We start from the raw sequence: 26,898 nt of genomic DNA, 5'->3' as shown, positions 1-26,898 counted from the left end.
CAGAAGCCCCAAACTCATCTTCCCAAAGAAATCATAGCAATCTTAAGGAGCTCCGAGGCACCCTCCAGTCCAAACCCCCGCCTACCCGACAGGTGGGGAAACTGAGGCCGTAAGAGGCTGAGCAGGCCCAAGTTTGCACAGGGAGCCAGCCCAGGGCTGGAACCAGATCCCCTTTCCCTCTCTCCAGCCCTGCTGCTGGGCAGGAAGGAAGGCAGGAGGAGCTCACTGGCCACCTCCAGGCCCAGCCGAGCTGACTGTCAGCTCTGGGATCCCGAGGGGCCTCTCAGTCCGCCAGCTCTCCGGTCAGAGCCAGGGCGGCCCACTGCCCCTCCACCCCTCCGCACACCTGGCTGCCAGAGGCACCTGCTCTTGACCCACAACTGCACCTCAGCAGGGTGGTCAGCAGCTACCCTACCTGGTTGTTCCTGGCAGCAGAGGTCCAGGACAGCAGAGGCTGTGGCTCAGGGCTGCTTCCCAGAAGACTCCAGAACTCTGGTCTCCCTCCTCCCTCCTTCCCTCCCTCCTTCCTGTGCTGAGAGTTGCCCATCATCCTCTTCCTGAGGGAACAGTGGCCTGAAGGGACCTCCCCAGGCACCACCCTCTCTCCCTCCCTCCCTCCCAGTGCCCGCCTACCCCTGTCCCGTGCCCTGAGGTCCCACTTGGACTTGCCTGAGGCCCCATCCCAAGTCCCATCTGGGGTCAGGAGTGCCCCCTTGAGCTCCCTGTGCAGAGCCACGAGGGCAGCCCTGGCCCTCCAGGCCCAGACCAGAGGCTCAGAGCTGGCCTCAGGGTGGCACTGGGTGTCCTCCACCCTGTCATCATCAGGAGCACCTGCATGGCCTCGCCCTCCACCGTCAATGCCACTCTCTTACTCCCCTGGACGTGCTCCATGACACAGCCCAGGAGGGCTGGGACAAGCCTGCCAGGGCCGGGGTGGACGTGGTCAGGGGTCTGACGTCCAGGGTGTGGCACATGATGTGCTGGGCAAACCTGGGTTTTGCCATCATAAGGGGGTGCTGGTGTGACACATGTGGAATCAGGAGCATTGCATGAGTGGCCAGCAGGCCAAGCGTCTGGCACAGGGCACGTACCTGTCACACGCCCCATGCCCCGACTTTGGTTCCTCTGGCTGGAGGGGCCTGGAGGGGTGAGTGGGAGTGCCCTGCCTCCCCCAGTGAGTGCCGGGCACTCTGGGGACTCCCCGTCCCTTAGGTGTGATTCGGAAGGGGGCTCAGTCCACCGAGGAGGGCTCAGAGCCAGGCCTCTCTGCTTCTGCTCCCCCTGCCCCTTCCCCACACAGGAAGGGAAGAAATATCCAGAACCAAGCTCTTGCAGAGTCATTAGGCTCATTTCCTCAGCAGCGGCCCCCTGGGAACCTCCAGGCCACAGTCCATCAGGGAAGCAGGAGTGCCCGCTTCAGCCAGAAACAGGAATATTCCACCAAATCATCCCATCCCAGCTCTTGTGAGTTTTAATGGCTCATTTGCCAGCAATTAGAGCTTCACGAATGCTTTCCGTGGTGGGAAATGTCTACACACCCCTCAGGATTCTCTCTCTTTGTTTTTGAAAGATTCTGCTTGTTCTCTCCCCGTTCTGTGAGTGACCCCTCCCTCTGCCCAGGCTCTGAGGCCTCATAGACCATGAGCCCGGCCAGGCTCCGCAGACCCCCTCAGAACCCGCTGAAACCAACGGCTGGCTCTTCCCTTCCCGTCCGCCCTGCCCTCCTGACACGGCCACAGGCCCCCGGGAAACACCTGCAACCTGCCAGACCCGCCCTGTGTGGTCCCCGCACCAGCCCAGAACCCTCAGGACCTGCTGGGACTGTCCCGAGATTCTGTGGGGACAGCCGCTGCAGGGGGTCCTCTGTGTCATCGGCATTGTCCCCTGTCTCCCTACCTGAGCCAGGCCTACGTCCAGCCCCTCACTACTCCGGCCAGTGGTGCCTGCAGCCGTGGACAATGGCTGCCCCTTCCAGACTACCCGCAGCCCAGGGCACTTCTGGCCAGGGAGGTGGGCCTGGCCACCACCTCTGACGTCCACCATCCTGGATGGCTGAACAGGGGTCCCTCGTCATACATGCCCAGTAGTTTGTGGGGGAAAGTGAAAAAGTCTAATTGCAGTCTTTAAATTTTCCCTTTTATAGTAAACTAACTGTCAGGGAGAAGGACACAAATTTTGCAAGAATTTGGGTGCACAATGAAACTTGGAAGATGTGCCCTGCTCCTGGGGCCCTCATCTCTGTCCTTTGGGGTGACCCCCAAAAAAGCTTGGGAAGGCGAGGCCCAGGGTTCAGCCCAAATGGTACGGGATCCCTGGAAGCCATTGCAGCCAGCACGAGTCCCTGCCTGCGCCCACCATCAGGACAGGGGCCACAGCTGGCCTGCTGCTCAGATATGCAGGCCCGTCACCTCCAACAGACACCCTGCGGCTGTCACCCTGGGGTGGCCCGGGCCCCCCACAGTACAGCAAGTGCTCAGAGTGCTCAGCTTCCAGGGCACCCCCCATTTCCTGCTGGGGGCGGCTGTCGTAGGGGGAGACGACACAGCAGCACCTCTGGGGCGCCGCTTCTTCCTCCAGGGTGAGATCAGTTGGCTCCCCACACGGGGAGTAGACAGCTGCCCTTGATCTGCACTGAGATATCTTCACAACCACTAGGAGAGAAATCTGTGGTTGCATTTTTGGAGGCCTGAGCACACCCCAGCCTCCTCCCAAGCCCTCCTGCTGTCTGGACAGCCCTGCTGGCCCCCCAGGATCCTGCAGCCCCTCTGAGTAGGATTTTGGACAGAGAGTGGGCACAGACCCCCATTGCCTGGGCGCCGTAGAGGTGTCTGGAGCCTGGACCCCACATTAGAAACACCCGAGGCTCCAGGCCGGGTGAGTGTGAAACACGTTTCACCAAACAGAACTCCTGGCATTAGGCACACGGAGCTCAGGCACTTTCCAGGCCAGCTTTTTAAATGCCAATCACCACCCACCAAGTTGATTCAGAGTCTCAAATGAGGTGGGAGTCCAGGCCGCGGGAGACACCGGATTTCCTCTGTAACGCTGCACACACTCATCCCCCCATGCTCATGGAGGAGGGCCCCCCTTTCCAGACAACCACCCCCCACAGAGCTCCTCTATCAGGACGCTCCCCCAAGGTCCCAAGCCGCCGCACATTCTCACCCCACTCTTAGACACCCCCACCGCAACACTCACCCTGCTCTGAGATCACATCACAGTATCACCCTACTCTTAGATACACCATCACACCCTCACTCCGCTCTGAGGCTCCCATCACAGCCCTCACCCCACTCTGAGACCCCCCCATCACAGCTCTCACCCCGCTCTGAGACCCCCCATCACAGCTCTCACCCCGCTCTGAGACCCCCCATCACAGCTCTCACCCCGCTCTGAGACCCCCCCATCACAGCTCTCACCCCACTCTGAGACCCCCCATCACAGCTCTCACCCCACTCTGAGATCCCCCATCACAGCTCTCACCCCGCTCTGAGACCCCCCATCACAGCTCTCACCCCGCTCTGAGACCCCCCATCACAGCTCTCACCACTCTGAGACCCCCCATCACAGCTCTCACCACTCTGAGACCCCCCATCACAGCGCTCTCACCACTCTGAGACCCCCATCACACCCCCAGCCCACTCTGAGACCCCCATCACACCCTCAGCCCACTCTGAGACCCCCATCACACCCTCAGCCCACTCTGAGAGCCCCCATCACACCCTCAGCCAGCTCAGAGACCCCTGGGCCCACGGTTGGCACTGACCTGCCGTCAGCCTGGGTTTCCCTGGCTCAGCCGTCTGCCTCTGAGCTGGAAGCCGGTGCAGGGACTGCCTAGAGAGCGATGGGGAAGCAGAGCTGGGGAGGGCCAGCCCCTAGGCCGGGGGACTCCTTAAGGCGGCAGGTGGCGGGCGTGCTGACGACAGCAGGGTGGGGTGATGGGCTCTCTGCTGCCCATGCCAGCCCAACCCAGGGCTGCTGGGGCGAATTTTGGCATGGGAAGTGGGCGGCCAGCGGCCACCTGTGTCAGTACCTCCAGACAGCCAGCCTGCTTACTAAGACAGAGCGTTTGTCAGGAAACCTGAGAGGGCAGGCCTAGACCACTTCCCCAGCCGTCTCCACCGTCATCTGTGGGAAGCGCCGGGCCTTCCTCAGAGCAGGGGGGTCGGGTCCCCTGCGCCTGCGCCCAGCATCCTGGAAGGGAGGCCTCACGCTCACTGTGCTACGCGCCCTCACACACACCAATGCTGCTGGGGTGACCCGCCAACATCTGTGGATGCACCCACTCACGTGGCCAGCGGCCAGCAATCAAAACCCAGACGGATCGACTTCCTGCCACTCCACTGTAGCCCGCTGGCTCTGCCTCCACCAGCTGCCCCTCCTCAAGCCTTCTTTCCAGACCACCCCTCCATCATCCAGTCTAGAATGTTCTCCACGCCCCCCACCCCCGCCCCGACTCCTCCAGGCCTTCATGGGGCATTCTCTGTGGCTAGCCTCTTCGCTCTGAGCTCAGGCTGGGAGAACCTGCTCAACGGGGTTTCCAACGCCCTTCCTGCAGACCACCCCAGCCCTGTGCACCCTGAGGGCAGGGACCCCACAGCACCTGACTACAGCATCTCTTCCTGGAGACCGCGAGGGGTCAGGAGAGATCCCATCCCACCTCTGTCCATTTACAGAGGTGGAAACTGAAGCCCAGAGAAGGGGAGTGGCTGGCCCAGGCTTTCTGACCTGGGACCAGGTCTCCCTGCCCAGAGGCCCCTGAGGAGGGGCCTGGCCTCCACCGTTCTCCTCCACAGCAGACCCAGGCACAGCCCTCCAGATCCAGGCCTGGCGGGGGTCCCATGGCTGGCTCCTCCCCTGCCTTCCCCGCTCCATCTCCGTCCAGCCCGCCTCCTGGCTCCTCTGCACCCATCTCTAGTGCCCTACCCTGTCTGGTTTCTTCACAGAACTTCTCATGAATTAAAATAGCTCTTCTTGTGTACTTAGTTTTCGCGTGTGGCCAGGACCCTGCCTGCTCTGGGCCGTGTCACAGCCTGGCACACTGTAGGGCCTCAATAAAGTGTGTGAACCAGTTGGAGGCAGCCCTGATGGGAGATTCCGGCCCCAGAGAATGAACAGGATTCTGGGCTCCCAGCAGACGCTCCATAGTCATTAAACATTAGGGCCGCAGGCTCAGAAACGCTCTGCCTGGGTGGGATGGAGCATCGGCCTCCGTGAAACCCCCCTCTACTGGCCACACTGCCGGCTGGCTCCCAGTGGAGGGATGGGGGCTGCTCAGGGCAGGGCCGGGTCCCTTCCTCAAGGCCCACGGGATGCCCAGGGTCCCAGAGGCTGGGCCACGCTGGGCAGGCTTCAGGTTCCCGACCAGGCCCATTCTTGCTATGGGGCAGCCTCAAAACCCTAGTCACAACCCTCTGCGGAGGGGGACTCCGCCGGCCTCCGCTTGGGCAGCCCTCCATCTTTGAGGCCCCCCTCCCGTGCCAGCCACGCCCTGCTGCGGTCCCACTGCCCTCTCCTGCTTCACACCTGCTGCTCCTGTGTACGGCGGGGGTCTGGGCACTGGTCTGAAGAGGATTCTCCTTGCCCCTTCCTCCTGGCCACCACCCCTCCGAATAGCTGGGTTGGAAAGAAAAGGGCTGCTGGCGAGTGAGATATGCATCACTGCCCCATCTCCATAAACCTTCATGGGAAGTGCGCCAGGGGAGGCTGAGTCACCCCAGAGGAGGCGGCCCAGAGAGCAGCCCAGGACACCCTGCGGACGCCGGGAGCTCCTGCCCCCCACCCCGAGCCCCCTCATCTGGGTGGCAGTGCCCCCCACGCCCGCCTGGGTGCCATGAGGAAACAAAGCCCTGAGGGGTGGATTCAGGACCCCAGCCTTGGAAGAGGCCAAAGGACACTGAAGACACCCAGGTAAGGGGTCCCTAGAGGCACCGCACCTGGGCTCTCCTCCCAGGGCTAAACTCTGCATCCACTCTGACCTCACTCTGTGCTCTGGTCTGCTCCCTATTCCAGCTCGTCCTTGCCACCTCATGTGTGGGCACGCGCTGGACATGGCAGGAGACAGGGACCGCCCAGGGGGGTCCCTCGCACAGAGGGAGCATGCACTCACACGGGATATGCCATGCCAAACCGTACCAGCGCCTGACGGGAACCCGTGGGGGTTCACAGATGGCGAGGCTTCTTGGAGGAGGTGGCACTTGAGCTGGGCCTGGAAGGTGCGAGGAGGCAGAGATGGGAGCAGCTTCTTGGATGATGGAAGGGCATGAGCAAGGCCCAAAGAAGGCAAGCCTGTGGCCTGGGAACCTGGAGCTGGCCTGGGAGTGGAGCGAGCGGGGAAGGGAGACTGCGCTGACGCTGACGGCTCCTCTTTCACAATCTCCAGCCCAGCGCTCTGCCGGCAACAGCTGGCCGGTGGGGGAGGGCGGCTTGGCTGTCTGCACGGAGATGTGACCATCTGTGTGGGCAGAGGGGAGCGCAGCAGAGTGTCCCCCCCCACCCCCCGCCAGTCTCACCACCAGTCTCGCCACTGTGGTGGCCTTCAGAGCCTGATGGAGGTGGGTCCTCCAGGAACTGCCCCCCAGGGCCACGTGGGAGCCTGAGGCAAAAGAATGGTGGTCCCACCCCCGCCTGTCTCCACGCTGTTGATGCTTTGTTCACGCGGATTTCCGCATTAGCTTCCATGTGCTGGAATACCGCGCTGGAGGACCGGCGATCTTGATGACTGAGTTTTTGGCGGCCCCTTGCATGTTGTGCCCAAGACCAGTGCCTCACCTGCGTCACCCTGGCCCCTGCCCTATCTGGGAGCCTGGAGGGGACCAGGACCAAGGGCATTCCTGGAACCACAAGGCCTCCGGGCCCTGGGCTCGGCTATGGGCCTTGTATCCCCATGCCGCTGAGCAGAGAGGATGTGACCTTCTGTTGCTACCAGCACTTTCTGTTCCCCTCTTCGAAGAAATGAGGTATGGGAAACACCCCTCCCCCTCCCACTTTGGGAGGGGAAATGGGGGGAGGGGGAATGGGGACACCACTGCGGGGAGGGCGGATGGAGGCGTGGGGCGAGTCCCATTCGGCCCTCCTTGGCTGGCTCCTGGCCCCGCTCTCCTGCTCTCACAGCCCCTTCCAGCCTCCTCCAGGCTCCTCATGCCACACCAGCTCCTGCTTACTCTCAGGCTGGCCATTGTGCCTCCCACCTCACAGGAAAATGAGGCTCCATCCGAAGGAAACATCCTCGAACTCCACCCCAAACCTGAGCCCCTGCCGCCCCCTCCCCAGGCACTGTCTCCCACTAGCAAGGCTGCTTCTCTCCCAGCGTCCCCTGATCCTGGGGTCTTCCCTTAGCATTCAGACCTGCCTGGTCTCCCTGAGGGAGAGCCAGGATGGTGACCTCTTCCCCGGCAGCGCTGCCCGCTGGCCCTCTCCCCTCCTCCAGGGAGCCCTCTGCTGGCTGGGTCTGTGGCCCTTGGGGCCTCGCTCCCTTTGTCCCCTTGCAAGTCTGTCCCCTGCTGAGGGCAGTTAACTGAGCCCAGGCCGAGCTGCAGAGCCAGAGCAGAAGCAGCCCCCTGTGCCTGCCTCCCCGAGCACGGGCCGCACTGCGGGAGCCGCATCCAGATGTGCAGGCCTCATTTGGACAGATGCGCTGGCCCTGTTTGGACCCCAGTTGGGACCAGCTTCCTGGGGGAGGTCTTCTCCATGAGCCTACCAGCGGCGAGGGGATGACAGAAAGAACTAGCCTCTCCCCGGGCGGGACGACGGCGCTGTGGTGGGACTTTACAAAGCCCTTGTCTGCCAGAAATACACACTCAAGCGTCGTGGCCTGAGCTGACAGCGTGTCTGGGATTCCCTGGGAAGACTTGGACGGGGTGGGCGTGGGGGCTGATCCCTGTGGGCTGGGCTGGGACCTGCGTGTCTCTGCACGAGACCCTCTACTTCACCGTGCACCTGCAACTTTCCACAATGAAAAGTTCATCAACCCAGAGAAAGAGCAGTGCGGCCGTGGCAGGGTCTGAGAAGGGTGAGGCCCATTAGTTACACGGGCAGACGAGGTTGTGGTCAGCAAGGGGACACGTAGTGGGAGAGGGGCTGGCGCTGAGAGTCCAGATCGTTGGCTTGAGGTCTCCCCAACCCGTGACTTGCTCCGTGCTCGCGCCAGCCCCAGCTGCTCTGCCCGTGCCCGAGCACTCCCTCGTGGCCTGTGACTTCACGCTGTGGACTAAGTAGGCCACCGGGGTGCCACGCTCAGGCCATGGCAGAGGGACGATCACACCACGGGAAGTGGTTTGGGGTGCAGGGCAGACGGAGGCCTCCTCCTTGTGGGGTGGGGGAGGGAGACTGGGCGGGGCAGCGGCCAGTGTCTCTGTCGTCTCTGAGGGACACACAGGGACAGAGCCTCCTGCGAGAAATGCCCTGACCCCAGGCTGCAGGAGACCCACCTGCCCACCACCCACCTGGCACAGCTCCAAATCCCCTGCCATTCAAGCACCCTGGGGCCACCAGGGTCCCTCCTCTGGGAATTCTTCCAGTCCCCTGCCCTTGCAGCTGCCACTTCCCTCCCCTGAAAACCTGCCAGCCTGAGGCCGGGCTCCTTCCTGCCTATTCCCCTACACGAAAGTCACTCTGTGCCTCTGAGGCCCCACACTGCTCACTTACCCATTCATTCATTCATTCAATCATGCATGCATGCATTCAGCAAATATGACTGAGCGTGGAGGGTGCTGCTGAGGATAAGAGTGGGGGGCAGGAGGGGCCAGGGTTGAGGGATCCTCCCAGCAGCACACCCTCAGGGGCTGGCTGTGCCTAGGGATGGGGGACAAAGTGGCTTGGTTTGGGTCCACTGGTCAGGAGGGGACACGAAAAGGTCATGAGAGGTCATGAAAAGGTTATGTAGAGGGCATGAGAGGCCCTGAGGGGGTCCTGAGGGGGTCCCAAGGCTCTGCTAGTTTGGCAGTTCCCGCCTGTGGTGTCCTGGTCACGTGGCAGGGTGGGCAGCATGGGGGCAGAGGGGCTGAGGGGGAGCTCGGGGCTGCCTGCCCTGGTCCCAGCCCCACCCCCCCAGAGTCCCACCCCAGCCACAGTGCCCCTCCGTGCCCTCTCCTGCCCACTCTGTCCCCTTGGACAGCCCCTCCTCCAGCGGGCACTTGCTCACCCGACAGCTCCCTCCGCCGCCTGTTCCCTGCTTCACGCAGCCGCTCTGGGACGCTGGCGGTGGCGGTGCTGGGCCGCTGGTTCCTGCTCCAGGCAGCCTCCTTTCCCGCAGCTGTCCTCTGAGTGCTCCTCTGCCCTGCAGGCCTCCTTCCCCTTTCTCCACCTCAGACTCTGACTGCAGGCTGCTCCTCCCTCCGCCAGGCGGTCTCACCCCAGCCCCGCTCCACGGCAGCCTCAAGCACCTGCTGGGGCTCCTGTGGCCCTGCTCTTGAGCAGGGACCTTGGCCGAGGAGGCTGAGGGGCAGAGCGCATCTTGCCCGGCTTCAAAGTCAACCGTGAGGGTCCAGTAACAGAGCAGAAGAGCGAGTCTGCCCATCCCGGCCCCCAGGGCAGTGGGCCTTCAGCCTTGGCTGGTTTGAACCAGTCGGTCCAGGTTGGGTCCAAGAAGTGGGGCATTTAACCTGTGCCCCAAGAGACACTGAGGCAGCAGGTGCTCACTGCCCTTGAGAAACACTCTGCTGAGGGTCCTCCCCTTAAGCCTCCCTGGACCCCCAGCCTTCTGAGACACTTTTTCTGGAGGCTGGGCAAGATGCCAACTGATAGAGATGGGACAAAGAGCTCACAGAACAGGAAATGTAAAACGGATCCTTAAAGATACGAAAAGATGCTGTCGCGTCACCCTGACAGTTGGCTTTTCTTTTTGTAATGCAAGTGCTGAGGCATCTGTTACAAAGATGGCCACCTCAAATATGCTCTTTGCCACCCACACGAGAAAGAGCCAGCCCCCACCCCGACCTTGTTTTAGAGGTCTTGCTTGATTTCCATAACTGACCGCTGGGTTTTTTTTCTCTTTCCGTGCTTTAAATTTCCACTCTCTGTTTTAAATTCGCCAGTAAAGAGTGAGCCCTGAAAACCCTAGACCCCCACACTTGACCCCAATTTAAGAGCAGAAACCCAGGCCTACGCTGTCTCTCTCCCTGCGAGCTTGCTGTGTGGCCCCAGGTGTGCTGTGTAATTTCCAGGGCCTGTACGTAATAAGCCTTTACTTTTTAAAAGTTTCCTGATGGTTATTGCTGAAGGGCGTCTTGCAATCATAATAAGAACTTCAAAGGCTGGTCTAGCCATAACACTTGTTATTGACAGGCTGAGACCGGCACACAACAGACCCTCAATGTACTCCTAACAAGAAAAGGACAAATTAAAAGTCCATTGCAATACCGTTCCTCCCCTGTCAGATGGGCAAAATCCAAGAGTTTGACAACTATCTGGGGGGGGACAACATCCTCAGATGTTACCTGTTGACATTTAACATGGTCCGAACCCCCGTGGAGGGGATTTGGCAATATCCAGCAACGTTAGAGCCGCACTGCTCTTCGACCCAGTAATCCCACCTCTAGGGATCTATTCCACACACAGCTGGGTAGAACTCGGACAGATGCTTGACGGGCTCTTCCTCGGAGCACGGTTGAGGAGCACCAGCCTGGAAACCACTCAGGCATCTCTCCATAGAGCTCTGGTTGCATGAAGTATGTCCACCCACACCATGGAGCGCTGAGCGGGCATCAAAAGGAAGGAGAAATATCTCTATACACTACTGCGTGGCTGTCTCCAGGACATATCGCTAAGTGAACAAAAGGCTATTGATGCTTATCTATTTATGTAGGGCCAGCAGCTTATATTTTCACAAATGGAAGGATAAGCCATAAAATTTGTTTTAAATTAAATTGCTACCTATAGGGAACAGGTGGAAAGGAGGTGAAGGGAGACAGGGACAGAAATGAGACTTCTGTGAATATACCTTGGTTTGTAGATTTGGCTTTAGAACCAACGTAAATATTTACATAATTACTAAATTAAATTAAATTAAGTTACATTTGAAAAGAGTTCTTAAATTTGAAAGCAAGATGAAACTAATTAACTTGCATCATCAGTCGGTAGCATAAACCTACCAACTCTTCAAAGTGATTTTAAAATCCAGGATTTTGACTGTAGATCTGGATAGCTTGGGCACAAAAAGAATGGCAAAAGTGTTTCATTTTCTGTAAACATTTTCCAAATAATTTTAAAAGTTTTGTCTGTACACCTATATAACCCTAGGATTTTAAAAGTACATAAAAACATCTTAAACTGTTTCCAGTAATCATGACACTGATGATAGTGTTGGTATTGTTATTTTGAGATTATTGAGTTACGGGATAAAACAAATGAATAATTACGTTGGGCACTGTTGAGATTTCTGGTGTAGGGGAGAGGAGATGCAGATGTATTATCAATCAGCTCAAGTAAAAACCACATAGATCTGAATTTGAGTGAAAAGTGTCAGTATGTACTTGTACTGTGTCTTAGCTTAAAAAGAAATCTAAGTTCTCTCCACCAACAAGGCCTAAAAATAAGCACGCCTACCATCCAGACCGTGGTCTCTACATACCATTTCTCGGAAGGGGAAGAGGGCTCCTGAGAGAAGAGGATGCTTCCCGGTCTGGGTTGGGAAACATATAAGACGAGCCTGGAATAGCTTGTCACACCAGAGAACAAAGTGGATCACAGCTGTTGGCCAACGTCAGAGGGGCTCGGGAGTCAATTCAAGATTCAAGTTCACCCCTTGGGCCAAAGGTGGGATGATTTGAATATCAATAAGGAGAAGAATTTCAATGAACTTGAACACAAAAAAATGCTTAAATCCACAAAGCTGTAATTATACTTAAAAAGAAAAACCCTCAATCACTTTATGAAGTGGTCTTGCCAAAACCAAAAATGACACTTGAAGCTGATGAAGCATCTGGAGCCAACCACCCAGTGGCAGGAGCTAGAGAGGGCAGGGAACACAGTCAGTGACACTCCAGGGTGCAAGCTGCTGACTCCAGGCTGTGGGCCACTCCACAGGGCAAGGCGCCAAGAACAAGAGTCAAGAGGGCGATGAGGGGATGGAGGAGAAGCCTGGGGCTTAAGAGGCTTGACGACACATCAGTGGGTGGAGGGCGTGGATGTTATCTGGATACTTTGAGCTGCTGGTGCCCAGGTGGCCAATTAGGATGCTGAGACCAACTGCAATGGGGAAAATGTGAAGACTGACTGTGTGTTTGATTAAAGACATCTTCATTTTTTGGGTAGGTGTGGTCCTAGAATCATGCTCATGTGTTTTTAAAAGTCCTTATTGGAGGGTGACATCAGCTTCATGGTGGAGTGAGTTGTTCCCTTTGTTTCTTCCTGCTAAGTTACAATCAAATGGACACCTTTGACCAACAAAGGATTCCCTATACAGCACAACAGGACGCCTAAGAGATCCATGCAGCTATCCATCTGAAGGTGGGTGGACTGGACCCCTAGGAAGCACTGGAACTAGGGGAGCACCCCTTCCCCTTCCCCAAGTGGCAGCAATCCAGGGTCCGGAACCTCATGCAGTGGCCTTCATGATTGTGAGTGGAGGCAAGGGTGGCCCAGCTTGCACACAATGGCTGGCAGAGCAGCAGCAGCAGTGGCCAGACATGTACCAGTGTGAGAAGACAGGGCAGGGGCAGAAAAAACAGCCCCTACTCCCCCCCGCCTAGCAGTGGCAGGTGGAACCTGAGACCAGAAGGGTCAGGAACCACAGCAGAACTGGTGACCCAGCCCCCAGTAGATGCATCCCTGACACCAGCTCCACTAGCAGCAGGGGCTGCATACAAGTCCCCAGGACACCACTAGCAACAGTGACACCCATGAACCCAGCACCCCTGGCAGCAGTGCAACCAGCACCCCCAGATAACCCAGAAGCAGCAGCACAGGTGGAGCAGGTGACAGCAGCATCTGAACCCATAGAGAGCCAGTGGAGGAACACAAGCACAAGACCCAAGCGACCCTGGATGCAGCAGAAGTGCTCACAGCCTGGTGACCCTGGTGGTGACACCTGAGACTGCAGCAACATCTTAAGCAGAAAGGCCCCAGCAACCCCAGAGGCACAAGCAGTACAAGGAGGGCAGGGATGACCCCTCTGGCAGAAGCAGTGGAGGGTGAAAAGTGCAGGCTCTCACATACAACCAGAAGCAGCTCAGAACCAAAGTAACCAGAGCCTCACCCAAATAAGAAAGGTGTTTACTCCCACAGATGTGCCGGCAGAGGATCAGTTCAAGTGCCATGAAGAACTCTAGCAACACGGCAGAACAGAGAGAATGACAACTCTCCAGGAACCAAACCTGAAGTCACAGAAGACTACAGTATAACTGACAGAAAATTCAAAAAAGCTGTCATGAAGAAGTTCTATGAGTTAAAAGAAAACTCAGAAAGACAGTTCAGGGAGCTCAGGAATAAAATTAATGAACAGAAGGAACGCTTCGCCAAAGAGACTGAAGCTTTAAAGAAATGCCAAACAGAAATTCTAGATATGAAGAACACAATTAATGAAATTAAAAAAAATAATGTAGAAAGCATTAAAAATAGAGCAGACCTTATGGAGGAGAGAATTGATGAGCTGGAGGACAGAAACCTAGGAATGATTCAGGCATAGGAGGAGAGAGAACTAAGATTTTAAAAATGAAGAAATTCTGGGAGAAATATGAGACAATTAGGAAAAGTAACATAAGGATTACAGGTATTGCAGAGGGAGAAAGGAGCTGTGAGTTTATTCAAAGAAATAATAGCTGAGGACTTCCCAAACCTGGGGAAAAAAACAGACATGCAAGTACATTAAGCTAACAGAACTCCTAATTACATCAATACAAAAGACCTTCTCCAAGGCATAGAATATTAAAACTGTCAAAAGTCAATGACAAAGAGAAAATATTAAGGCCAGTAAGAGAGAAGAAAATAACCTACAAAGGGATCCCCATCAGGCTTTCAGCAGATTTCTCTGCAGAAACCTTACAGGCTAGGAGAGAGTGGAATGATACACTCAAAATACTGAAAGACAAAAACTATCTGGCAAGAATCCTCTATCCAGCAAAATTATCCTTCAGAAATGATGGAGGAATAAAGGCTTTCCCAGACAAACAGAGGCTGAGGGAGCTCATCGCCACTAGACCCACCTTCCAAGAAATGATGAAGGGAGCCCTCCTACCTGAAACAAAAAGGCAAAGGTTTACAGAGCTCAGAGCAGGGAAATGAATAGACAGACAAAATCAGAAAATTACAGGTCTCTATCTGAACAGGTTAGCAAACCCTTCTTTTCCCCCCAAAGGTCTTTTTTTTTTTTTTTTTTTTAAAGATTGGCACCTGAGCTAACAACTGTTGCCAATCTTCTTTTTGTTTTTTCTCCCCAAATCCCCCCAGTACATAGTTGTATATTTTAGTTGTGGGTCCTTCTAGTTGTAGCATGTGGGGCGCCACCTCAGCACGGCCTGATGAGCGGTGCTGTGTCCGTGCCAAGGATCCGAACGAGTGAAACCCTGGGCCACTGAAGCGGACCACACGAACCCAACCACTAGGCCACAGGGCCAGCCCCTAACAAACCCTTAATTATAACATAAAGGATAAAGGGAAGAAAAGCATTAAAAATAACTATAAACACTTCAATTTTCTCCAACACAGAAAAGAATAATTTGTGACAACAAAAACATAGAAGGGGAAGAGAAAAGGATGGAACTGAAGAGGCTAATGGAGATAAGAGGCTATCAGAAAAGACTATCTCATCTATGAAATCTTTTATATGAACCTCATGGTAACTACAAAACAAAAAATCAGAGCAGAGTCACAAATCACAAATAAAGAGAAAACCATCACAGAAGACCACCAAACTGAAAGGGCAGACAGAAATACAAGGAAAAAGAAACAGTGGAAATATAGAACACCAGAAAACAAAAGATAAAATGGCAGTGTTATGTCCTCATGCATCAATAATCACTCTAAATGTAAATGGATTAAATTCAGCAGTCAAAAGACACATAGTGGCTGGATGGATTAAAAAATGAGACCCAAAAATATGCTACCTCCAGGAAACACATCTCAGCTCTAAAGAGAAAATAGGCTCAGAGTGAAGGGATGGAAGATGATACTCCAAGCTAATGGCAAGCAAAAGAAAGTGAGTGTGGCCATACTTATACCAGACAAAGCAGACGTCAAGACAAAAAAGATAACAAGAGACAAAGATCAGCATTATATAATGGCAAAGGGGAAATGCTACCAATACCACATAATACTTATTAACATATATGTGCCAAATACAGGAGCACCAAAGTATATAGAGAAACTATTAACAGACCTAAAAGGAGAAATTGACAGTAACACAATAATAGTTGGGGACCTTAATGCCCCACTTATGTCAATGGATAGATCATCCGGACAGAAAGTAAACAAGGAAACAGTGGCCTTAAATAAAACACTAGGCCAGATGGACTTAATAGATAATATAGAACATTCCATCCAAAAACAGCAGAATATATGCTCTTCTCAGTGCACATGGAACAGTCTCAAAATAGACCATATGTTGGGAAACAAAGCAAGCCTTAATAAATTTTAAAACATTGAAATCATATCAAGCATCTTTTCCAACCACAATGCTATGAAACTAGAAATCAACAAAAAGAAAAAAGCTGGGAAAATCATAAATATGTGGAGATTAAACAACACACCACTGAAAAACTATTGGATCAATGAAGAAATCAAAGGAGAAATAAAAAAATATCTGGATACAAATGAAAACAAAAACACAACATACTAAAATGACTAGGATGCAGCAAAAGCAGTACTAAGAGGGAAATTTATAGCAATACAGACCTCCCTCAAGAAATAAGAAAAATCTCAGGCCAGCCTGGTGGCACAGCATTTAAGTTCACATGTTCCATTTCAGTGGCCCAGGGTTCACTGGTTTGGATCCCAGGTGTGGACCTATGCCCTGCTTGTTAGGCCATGCTGTAGCAGGTGTCCCACATATAAAGTAGAGGAAGATGGGCACAGATGTTACCTCAGGGCCAGTCTTCCTCAGCAAAAAGAGGAGGATTGGCGGCAGCTGTTAGCTTAGGGTTAATTTGCCACAAAAAAAAAAAAGACGACAGAAAGAAAAATCTCAATAAACAAGCTTATATTATACTTAAAAGAACTAGAAAAAGAAGAACAAACAAAGCCCAAAGTCAGTAGAAGGAAGGAAATAATTAAAATCAGAGTAGATATAAACAAAATAGAGACTAAACAAACAATAGAAAAGATCAATGAAACAAGGAGCTGGTTCTTTAAGAAGATAAACAAAATTGATAACCCCTTAGCCAGACTCACTAAGAAAAAAAGAGAGAAGACTCAAATAAATAAAACCAGAAATGAAAGAGGAGAAATTACAACGGACACCTCAGAAATACAAAGGATTATAAGAGAATACTATGAAAAGGTATATGCCAATAAACTTGACAATCTAGAAGAAATGGATAAATTCTTAGAATCACACAACCTCCCAAAACTGAATCAAGAAGAAATAGAGAATCTGAGACCAATCACAAGTAAAGGGATAGAAAGAGTAGCAAAAAACTCCCAAGAAACAAAAGTCCAGGACCAGACAGCTTCTCTAGTAAATTCTACCAAACACTCAAAGAAAATTTAATTCCTATTCTTCTCAAATCTTTCTGATGGGGGCTGGCCCCGAGGCCAAGTGGTTAAGTTCACACGCTCTGCTTCGGTGGCCCAGGGTTTCGCTGGTTCGGATCTTAGGTGCAGACATGGCACCACTCGTCAGGCCATGCTGAGGCAGTGTCCCACATGCCACAACTGGAAGGATACGCAACTAAAATATACAACTATGTACTGGGGGGATTTTGGGAGAAAAAGCAGAAAATAAAAAAGACTGTCAACAGTTGTTAGCTCAGGTGCCAATCTTTAAAAAAAAAAATCGTTCTGAAAAATTGAAGAGGATGGGATGCTTCCTAACTCATTTTATGAGGCCAGCATTACCCTGATATCAAAATTAGACAAGGACAACACAAAAAAGGAAAATTACATGCCAATATTGCTGATGAACATAGATGCAAAAATCCTCAACAAAATATTAGCAAACTGAATACAGCAATACATTAAAAGGGTCATACACCACGATCAAGGGGATTTATACCAGGGATGCAGGGATGGTTCAATATCTGCAAATCAATCAATGTGATACACCACCTTAACAAAATGAGGAATAAAAATCACATGATGGGCTCAATAGATGCAGAGAAAGCATTTGACAAGATGCAGCATCCATTTATGATGAAAACTCTTAATAAAATGGGTAGAGAAGGAAAGCACCGCCACATAATAAAGGCCATCTATGACAAACCCACAGCCAACAGCAAACTCAATGGGGAAAAACTGAAAGCCATCCCTCCGAGAACAGGAAAAAGACGAGGATGCCCACTCTCACCACTCTTATTCAAAATAGTACTGGAGGTTTTAGCAAGAGCAATTAGGCAAGAAAAATAAATAAAAGGGATCCAAATAGGAAAGGAAGAAGTAAAACTGTCACTGTGTGTAGATGGCTTGATTCTCTATATAGAAAACCCTAAAGAATCCACCAAAAACTGTCAGAAATAATCCACAGACACAGCAAAGCCACAGGGCACAAAATCCACATGCAAAAATCAGCTGCCTTTCTATACACTAATAACACACTAGCAGAAAGAGAAGTCAAGAAGACAATCCCATTTACAATCACAACAAAAAGCACAAAATACTGACGAATAAATTTAACCGAGGAGGTGAAAGCCCTGTACATTGAAAACTCTAGGAGATTATTGAAAGAAATTGAAGAAGACGTAAGAAAGGGAAAGGTATTCCATGCTCACGGATTGGAAGCATAAACATAGTTAAAGCGTCCATGTTACCTAAAGCAATCTACAGAGTCAATGTAATTCCAATCAGAATCACAATGACATTCTTTATGGAAACAGAACAAAGAATCCTAAAATTCATATGGAACAACAAAAGATCCCAAATAGCCAAAGCAATCCCTAGGAAAAAGAACAAAGTTGGAAGCATCACACTCCCTGAATTCAAATTATATTACAAAGCTATGGCAGTCAAAACAGCATGGTACTGGCAGAAAAAGAGACACACAGATCAATGGAACAGAATTGAGAGCCCAGAAATAAAGCCACACATCTACAGACAGTTAATCTTTGACAAAGGAGCCAAGAACATACAATGGAGAAAGGAAAGTCTCTCCAATAAATGATGTTGGGAAAACTGGACAGCAATGTGCAAAAGAAGGAAGGTAGACCATTATCTTACACCATACACAAAAATTAACTCAAAATGGACTAAAGACTTGAATTTAAGACCTGAAACCATAAAAATCCTAGAAGAAAATATAGTTAGTACACTCTTTGACATCAGTCTTAGCAGTGTCTTTTCGAATACCATGTCTACTCGGACAAGGGAAACAAAAGAAAAAAATGGGACTACATCAAACCAAAAAGCTTCTCCAAGGCAAAGGAAAGCCTCAACAAAATGAAAAGACAACCCACCAACTGGGAGAAAATAGTTGCAAATCACTTATCTGACAAGGGGTTAATTTCCAAAATATATAAAGAACTCATACAACTCAACAATAAAAAAGTGAAAAACCTGATTGAAAAATGGGCAGAGGATATCAACAGACATTTTTCCAAAGAAGATATACAAATGGCCAACAGACACGTGAAAAGATGTTCAATATCACTAATTACAAGGGAAATGCAAATCAAAACTACAATGAGATGTCACCTCACACCCATCAGAATGGCTATAATCAACAAGACAAGAAATAACAAGTGTTGGAAAGGATGTGGAGAAAAGAGAAGCCTCATACACTGCTGGTGAGAATGCAAACTGGTGCAGCCACTATAGAACACAGTATGGAGATTCCTCAAGAAATTAAAAATAGAAATACCATATGATCCAGCTATCCCACTACTGGGTATTTGTCCAAAGAATATGAAATCAATAATTTAAAGAGATTTATGCATCCCTATGTTCATAGCAACGTCATCCACAATAGCCAAGATGCAAAAGCAACCCAAGTGTCCATCAACAAATGAATGGATAAAGAAGATGTGGTATACAATGGAATACTACTCAGCCATAAAAAAGACAAAATCATGCCATTTACAATAAGGTGGATGGACCTTGGGAGTATTATGCTAAGTGAAATAGACAGAGAAAGACAAATACTGTATGATTTCACTCATATGTGGAAGATAAACAAACACACAGATAAGGAGAACAGATTAGTGGTTACCAGAGGGGAAGGAGTGGGGGAGGGTGAAAGGGGCAAATGTGTATATACATGTGTATGGTGACAGATAAAAACCAGACTATGGGCGGTGAACACGATGCAGTCTATACAGAAACTGAAATATAATAATGTACACCTGAAATTTACACAATCTTATAAACCAATATGACTTCAATAAAATTTAAAAAAAGTAAAGAAAAATTGGAGAAACATTAAAAAAAAAGTCCTTATCTTTTATTCATACTGAAATTTTTGTAAATGAAATGATATGATGTCCGGCATTTGTTTCAAAATATTCCAGTCTAGTAGATGGAAGGGAGGTGGACAATCTCAGTTATGATTTGATAATTGCTGAAGTTGGTGGTGAGGGGCACATGGGGCTCTTTATGTTATTCTATTTGTATCTATTTGAAAGCATGTCTGTGACTTTTTCTTTTAACTCCATGGTAGTAGAGGAGAAGAAGATGGGGTCTTCTCCGTGGTCCTAACAGGATAAGAAATCCCTGAGAGTCAGAAGCAGGAGGGAGCACATGGCAGGAGGAAACCATGGGCCCAAATGTGCCCGGGAGAGAACTCCTGACAAACAGGCTGGCCAGGGGTTGCCTGAGCAGGAGGGCAGGGTTGCAGGGGCCAGATGGAGCTCTGGGGTGACTGCACTGGCTCTAGGCTTCATGGTGTGGTGGGTACAGTACAGCTTCCCCCCTCCCGCCTGTACACACCCATATACACATACCTGTGTACATACACACATGCACACATATACACACTTAGCACACACACTTGTACATACACATACACATATACATATGCACGCATATATCACACACACATACAGACATGCATATAAACATATGCACACAGACATGCATACGTACATATGTAACACATGCACACACATGCAGACATGCATATAAACATATGCGCACATACAGACATGCACACATACAGACATGCATATAAACATATGCACACATATATACACTCATACAGACATGCACATATACACATGCACACACATGCAGACATGCATATAAACATATGCACACATGCACACATACAGACGTGCATATATACATATGCACACATATATACACGTGAACACACATATACACACTACAGTGTCAACTCTGACAGTTGGGCTTTGTAATCCAAGCGCCTGACTAAAGCTTTGATTGCCCAGACAGCCACTTGAAGAAGGCTATCTCGAGTAAACACACTGCCAGCCACAAGACTAGTCAAAAAGCTGGGCTGCCTCCCGCCGGCCTCCTTTGCTTTAGAGATCTTGGTTGATTTCCATAACTGACCATTTGGGCCACTTGTTTTTTCTCTTCCCGTGCTTTAAATTCCTGCTTTTATGTTCTCCAACAAAAAGTGAGACCACGAAACCCTAGATCCCAACCCTAGGCACTCACTTTTGACCCTAGTAAAGGCAGAACCCCGTGCCATGCTGTCTCTCTTTCTCTCTCCCCTCACAACCTTGCTGTGCATTACCCCTGGCATGCCTCGGATGGTCCAGGGCTTCTAAGTAACAAACACTTTTTTCTTCCAAGTTTCCTCATGGTTACTGCTGAAGGGTGTCTTGCAATCAGAATAAGCGGTAGGTCCAGTCATGACATTGGTTTGGAAAGGGGAGATGTCTGTGGGAAGCTCCCTGGCCCAGGTGAGCGCCCCCAGGCCGTTCTAGCCCATAGCATCACTGTTGACAGGCGGGGACCGGCACAGAACACACACATACATATGCGTGTGTATGTATACACACTTGCACACACATATGTATACACACATGCACGCACGCACACACACACACTTCTGCCAAACTGCATCTATGGGAGGGGCTCATGAGTGGGGAGGCAGGACTGTGCAGCCCATGTGAGTTGGAGCCAAGAGGACGGAGTACTCCGGCCTAGCCCTGCCCCACAGGCACTCACCCAAAGATGGGCACCAGCTGGGACCTACCCAACACCTGGAGACGAGACCCATTTTGTGTGGGAGTGGAAGGAACCCTGGAGCTCATGGCTCTGCTCCAGCCTGGAGAGCAGAGGTCTCCTCAGACCTGGGGGCTAGGCTGCCTCCACCGCCCACCTGGGTGCCACCTCTGCACCCCGAGCCCCAAGGCCGTGATGCATAGGTGGGAAACTAAGGCCCAGTATGGGGGGAGCGGCTCAGGGGCGCCAGGTATCCACAGAGGTGAGAACTGGAGAGTAGGCTCAGGCTCTTTCCTGGTGACTGCTTTGAGAGCTGGGAGTCTGCGGCATGAGGTTTAAGATGCCACGCATGGGGCCAGTGGGCGGGGGAAGGAGCAGCGAGGGCCCTGAGCTGGCCCCCAGACCCTGACGGGCCCTGAAGGGAGGAGGCCCAAGGAGACAGAGGAGGATGGGTGGCCAGGGTGTGCGAGTGATGGGAAAAGGGTGGTGAGGAAAGCGGGCCCTCTCTGGGGCTGGTGTTAGGGCTAGGGCGGGGTTAGGGTGAGGTCAGGGTACAGTTACGGTCAGGGTCAGGACTGCGTTGAGAGGCAGGTTAGAGCCGGGCCAAGGTCCACGTGCAGAGTCATGAAGCAAAGCTGGATTTTTCACTTGGTGCTTGTTCTCCTGAAAAATCTGAAGAGTCCAAAATTCTTTTCCCAGAGTCCTGTGTGCACACACACACACACACATACAATTCAGGGCTGTTCATGGGCCCTACTGTCATATCTGCTCCCCCTCACCCAGAACAAGCACCCTCTGCTCTCACCATCCCCACTCCCACCCTGCTCAGAGCAGGCCCACCATCCGCCAGCTTCATCCATCCCGCTCTGTCCACCTGTTCATTTCCTCCCGCACGTATTTGCGGAGCTGCGCCTCTGCTAGTCTCTGAACTGAGTACACCGCCTCCTCCTCTAGGTCGGTGACATCTGCACAGCTCCTGTTGAGGTGTGGCTTGTACTTCCAGGAAGTCAACATGGCCCGCAAATGAGGCAGGCTGGTTGGAATGCAGGGTCGTGGAAGGCCGCTCTGTCTGGCAGCCAGAGGCACGGTTTAGTGTCCCTGGAGAGGGGCAGGGACAGGGGAATCCACCCTGGGGTGTGGCTGACTGCCCGAGCAGCTCTCAGAGCAGGACTCATGAGACTGGTCACCAGGGAAGCCCTGCAGGCCGAGATGTGGGGCCACCCCTCGGCCAGCTGTCATCACTGGTCCTGCAATGCTCCACCTCCCTCCCACCTCACCCTCTGGAAAACCCTGATCCTGGATTTGGCCAACTTTTTGCCTCCTCCATGGTTCCACCTGTCTTCCAGGCCTTGCTAGAGGCCCATGGGAGAGCTCAGGCCTCAGGAGTTCTGAAAGAGCTGTCCTCGCTCACAGCATTTATTTCCTCAAACCCCTCAGTGCTCAAGCCACTGAGATTTGGATCCCACCATGCTCAGTCCACACAGACATCTCTCGCTGAGGTCCCTTTGCTCCCATCTCACAGACCCCGACAGGCACTCGACAGGCACCATCTTACTCCACCTCTCAGCAGCATTTGGCAGAACTGAACTGTCCTAGTCTTTATTTTTAAAAACATTTAAATTAAACATTGAACAGATCTAAATGTAGACCCATACGTGTACGCAGGTAGAGAACTTCTAAACAGTAGAACTTCAGACGACCTTCAAACTCCCTTGCCCCCTGCCCAAATTCTGAAACCCTCTCATGGCAGCTCCCCAGTGGTAACCACTGGGCCACCGCCTTTTTGGCTCCATGATGGCCCACTAACCTTGTTTTTCTCCTTCCTCTCAGGGTTCTCCTTTCACATCCCTGTTGTTTTCCATTTGGCCCCTAAATTGGGGTTCACTGGGGCTTGATCATGGGTCCTTTTTTTGTCCCATCACACTCTCTATAAGCAGACTTACCCACTCCCATTGACTCAAGAATCACCCCTATGTACATGACCTCCAGCTGCCAGCTCCATCCCAGACCTCTGGACCACACATGGAACGGCCCACTAGGCATCTTTTCTTGGATGCCTTACAAGCACTTTACGTGCCACTTGTCCCAAACTGACAACATCATCAAGCCCCTTCATCATCCCCCACACTCTAGCCTTCCTTCAAGGTTTTCCATCTGAGAGAACGATCCATCTTGTTGCCCAGGCCAGATATTTGAGCGTCATTCTTTTTTTTTTTTTTTTTAAGATTTTATTTTTTTCCTTTTTCTCCCCAAAGCCCCGCAGTACATAGTTGTATATTCTTCGTTGTGGGTCCTTCTAGTTGTGGCATGTGGGACGCTGCCTCAGCATGGTCTGATGAGCAGTGCCATGTCCGTGCCCAGAATTCGAACCGACGAAACACTGGGCTGCCTGCAGCAGAGTGCGCGAACTTAACCACTCGGCCACGGGGCCAGCCCCTTGAGCGTCATTCTTGACGCAAAATTTCCCCTTCCTTCCTTTCACCCTCCCTCCTACGTCCAATCAGTCATCAATAAGGTAAATATGCATATTGTAAACCCAATAGCAACCACTGAAAAGATAAAAGAGGTATAATAAATGAGCCAATAGAAGAGAGAAAACAAAGTACTCAATCCAAAAGAGGGAAGAAAAAGATACAAAGAATAGATGAGATGAACAGAAAACAAATAGCAAGATGGTGGATTTAACCCAACTGTATCAATAATTACATTAAATGTAACTGGTCTAAACACCTCAAATAAAAGGCAAAGATTATCAGATGGGACTAAAAAAGCAAGAAATGACAATATGCTGTCTAAATGATACTAAGTTTAAACACAGAGATAGGTTAAAAGTAAAAAAATGAAAAAAAAGTGAAAGAATGGAAAAAGATATAAAATGCAAGCACTAACCCTAAGAAAGCTGGAATGGGTACAGTAATATCAAAGTAAATTTCAATACAGGGAATCTTACCAGAGATAAAAAGGGACATTTCATAATGATAAAAGGATCAACTCAGAAGGATAAATAGACACATCCACTATTATGACAGGTTATTTTGACACTCCTCTCTTAGCAACTGAGAGGAAATCTGTAAGGATATAGTGGACTTGGACAAAATCCATCAACTTGTGCAAACTGAGATTTACAGAACAGTACACCCAGCAACAGAAGAACGTATCGTCTTTTGAAGTACACATAAGAACATTCCCCACAACAGGCCATAAAACAAGTCTCAACACAATTAAAAGGACTTAAATCATACAGCGTATGTTCTTTAAATCCAGCTCGACTAAATTAGAAATCAACAACAAAAAGACATAAAATATCTAAAGAATGCCCAAATATTTGGAAATTAACGCAAGTACAATTAACTCAAAGGTCAAATAAGCAATCAAGGGAAACTAGAAAATATTTTGAACTAAATGATAATGAAAACACAAATTATCAATATTTGTGAGATAAAGCTAAGGCAATGTTTAGAGGAAAATTTATAGATTTAAACACTTATATTAGGAAAGAGAAAAGGCCTAAAATTATTGATCTGAGATTCCACTTCAGGAAGCTAGAAAACAACCACAAATGAAACCAAAGAAAGTAGAAGGAAAGAAATAAGAAAGAGTGGAAATTTAATATAATAGGAAAATAACAATCTAAAGAAAAATCAATAAAATGAAAGTTGGTTCTTTGAAAAGATCAGTGAGGTTGATAAACCTCTGGGTAAACTGATCAAGAAACAAAATCCACAAATAACTACTATGAGGAACGAAGGGGAACACATCACTTCAGATCCCACAGAATGACTGGAGGAATAATAAAGGAACATTATTGATAACTTTATGCAAGTAAATTTGACAACTTAGTTGAAATGCATAAATTTCTTAAAAGTCACAACCTCCTAAAATTTGTATAAGAAATATAAAATTTGGATAGCCTGTATCTATTAAAGTTGTTGAATTCATAACTTAAAACCTTTCCACAAAGAAAACTTCTGACCCAGATGGTGTCACTGGTGAATTCTATCGAACATATAAGTATAAAATAATAATAATCTTAAACATGTTCAGAAAATAAAGGAGGGGGAGCATCTCTGACTCCTTTTCACGGGTAAGCTTTACCCTCATACCAAAACTGGACAAAGATATTACAAGAAAGATAAATATCACGCATGGACACAGACACAAAAATCCTTAATAGAATATCAGCTAATTGAACCCAGCAATACATAGAACAAATAATACATCAAGAACAAGTATCCCAGGAACGTAAGGTCTATTTTAACATTAGAACATCAATCAATATAATTCACTACATTAATAAAATAAAGGAGAATATTTGTATAATCCTCTCAACAGATCCAAAAAAAATCATTTGACAAAATCCAACACCCATTTATGATAGAAACTCTTAGCAAACTGGGAATAGAAGGAAAATTTCCTCAACCTGACAAAGGGCATCTACAGATGACCTACAGGACACCTCATACTCAACGGTGAAAGACCGAATGCCTTCCCACTGTGCTCAGCAACAAGGAGAGTGGCTCTCACCACTTCCATTCAAAATCCTAACCAGTGGAAATAAGGCAAGAGAAAAAATGCATTCAGATAGGAAATGAAGAACTAAAACTTTCTAGTTCCAGACATGGCATATTCGTGTATGTAGAAAATCCTAAGGAATTTACCCAACCCCTGCTCCCCAAACTATGAACTAATGAATGAATTAACAAGGTTATAGGACACAAGATTAATATACCAAAAAAGTGTATTTCCATATACTGGCAACAAACAACTGGAAAATGAAACTAGAAACACAGTATTATTTACAAGCATCAGGAAACAAAGTACTTAAGAATAAGTGCAAAATGTGTATGCCCACAGCTACAAAACGTTGCTGAGAGAAATTAAAGAAGACCTCACAATGTTGCTGAGAGAAATTAAAGAAGACCTCACAATGTTGCTGAGAGAAATTAAAGAAGACCTCACAATGTTGCTGAGAGAAATTAAAGAAGACCTCACAATGTTGCTGAGAGAAATTAAAGAAGACCTCACAATGTTGCTGAGAGAAATTAAAGAAGACCTCACAATGTTGCTGAGAGAAATTAAAGAAGACCTCACAATGCTGCTGAGAGAAATTAAAGAAGACCTCACAATCTTGCTGAGAGAAATTGAAGACCTCACTAAATGGAGAGGTGTACCATGTTCATGGATTGGAAGGTGCCGATTCTCCTCTTATCGATCTATACACTCAAACCAATGAAGCCTCAAGCATCACACTCTGCTGATTTTGCTTCCTGAGTGTAAGTCAACGCTGACCTCTTCTCTCAGCTTCCAGCACCCCCTGCCTAGCCATCGCCTCTCCCTTGCATGTCTGCAACAGCCTCCTGGTTGGCCCCCTACCTCCAGTCCATCCCTGAGACTCCAGCCAGAGGGAGATGCCAAATGCACACACAGCACACTCTGCTTAAAACTATGCAGTGGCTCCCCACTGCCCAAGAGATAAGACCCAAGCTCCTTAAACGCCCTCAAGGCCCTTACTTACTTCTCCAGCCTCAGCTCTTGCCATGTTCTCTGAGCCCACTTCCTGCACTGTGGGCACAGAGAGCTGCTTTCCATTCCCTGAGGGTGCCCAGCCTCTCTTCCCTGCACCTGGCTAACCCTAGGCTGGTCAAGAACCACCCCCACCCCCCCAAACACATTCTATCACCTCAC

The 26,898-nt window shown here is 50.0% G+C and overlaps 1 protein-coding gene across 5 annotated transcripts in view; it reads right to left on the bottom strand.

Annotated features, from left to right (window-relative positions):
• The window catches only part of GPR35 (G protein-coupled receptor 35), a 34,037-nt gene that overhangs the window by 5,653 nt on the left and 1,486 nt on the right, over nucleotides 1-26,898 (bottom strand). Inside the window, exon 1 of one of the 5 annotated variants that reach the window (XM_005610760.4) lies at nucleotides 9,143-9,314. The exons of 1 other annotated variant lie outside the window; for it this stretch is intronic. The gene's annotated coding sequence lies outside the window, so the exon portion shown is untranslated. Of the gene's footprint in view, nucleotides 1-3,766; nucleotides 4,285-6,135; nucleotides 6,911-9,142; nucleotides 9,315-23,418; nucleotides 23,603-26,898 lie in introns of those variants that run through there. 3 more of the 5 variants (XM_023642750.2, XM_014740451.3, XR_011439883.1) reach the window with 3 other exon arrangements.

The sequence above is a fragment of the Equus caballus genome, chromosome 6 (genome assembly GCF_041296265.1).
Source record: "Equus caballus isolate H_3958 breed thoroughbred chromosome 6, TB-T2T, whole genome shotgun sequence".
In the NCBI taxonomy this organism is placed as follows: domain Eukaryota; kingdom Metazoa; phylum Chordata; class Mammalia; order Perissodactyla; family Equidae; genus Equus; species Equus caballus.
Note: the sequence above shows the minus strand (reverse complement) of the source record. Positions and strands in the feature narration are given on the sequence as shown.